Consider the following 1,058-nt stretch of genomic DNA (forward strand, 5'->3'; position numbering starts at 1 on the left):
ATCTATGGATGCAAGCCAGTGTTTTGCTTGCTTTAGTAGCCGCAGCATCACACTGAAGGCTCATGTTCATCTTGTGGTCAGTCATGACCCCCAAGTTCCTTTCATCCACAGTGCTAGCCAGCGTAGCACTGCTGAGCCTATTAGGATGCTGCAGGTTTTTCCTCCCAAGGTGGAGAACCTTGCATTTTTCAGTGTTAAACACCATCAGATTCTCATCCGCCCATTTGCTGAGCCTGTCCAAGTCAGCCTGGATTCCCCTTCTGTCCTCAGGTGTGGATGTTTTACCCCAAAGTTTGGTGTTGTTGGCAAACTTAGCCAGTCCACTTCTAATACCAATGTCCACATCATTAATGAAGATGTTGAATAGTGCTGGCCCAAGGACAGAGACTTGAGGGACCCCACTGGTCACAGTGCACCAATGTGATTGACTTCCATCAACCACCACCCTCTGGGTCCGACCAGCCAGCGGACCATGGTGAAGCCGAGGCCACAGATGGCCAGTTTTGCTAGGAGGTGATCATGGGATACCAGATGAAAGGCTTTTTTGAAGTTAAGATATAGGACATCAATCTCTTTGGCCTTGTCCAGGTGATAGGTCATCTGGTTGTGAAAGGAAATAAGATTGGTCAAGCAAGACCTACCCACAACAAACCCATGCTGGCTATCCCTCAGGATGTTGCCATCAGCCAGTCTGTTAAGAATGGTCTCTTTGATAATCTTTTCTAAGACCTTCCTCGGGATAGAGGTCAGGCTGATGGGCTTGTAGTTTGCTGGATCCACTTTCCTCCCTTTCTTGAAGATAGGCACCATATTGGCCTTCTTCCAACCTTCAGGCACTTCACCAGAGTGCCAGGAGTTCTCGAAGATCCGTGCCAGGGGATGAACTATGATGCTAGACAGCTCCTTGAGTACCCTGGGATGTAGACTGTCAGGGCCGGCTGACTTGAAGGTATCCAGCCTCTCAACGTGTTCCTTCACAAGGTCAGCATTGATGGAGGATAAGAAATCTCCCTCAACCTTTCCAGGATAAGGAATCTCCCTCACCCTTTCCGTCCCAT

This window comes from Gavialis gangeticus, unplaced genomic scaffold (genome assembly GCF_001723915.1).
Source record: "Gavialis gangeticus isolate Ggan-Ray unplaced genomic scaffold, GavGan_comp1, whole genome shotgun sequence".
Lineage (NCBI taxonomy): Eukaryota > Metazoa > Chordata > Crocodylia > Gavialidae > Gavialis > Gavialis gangeticus.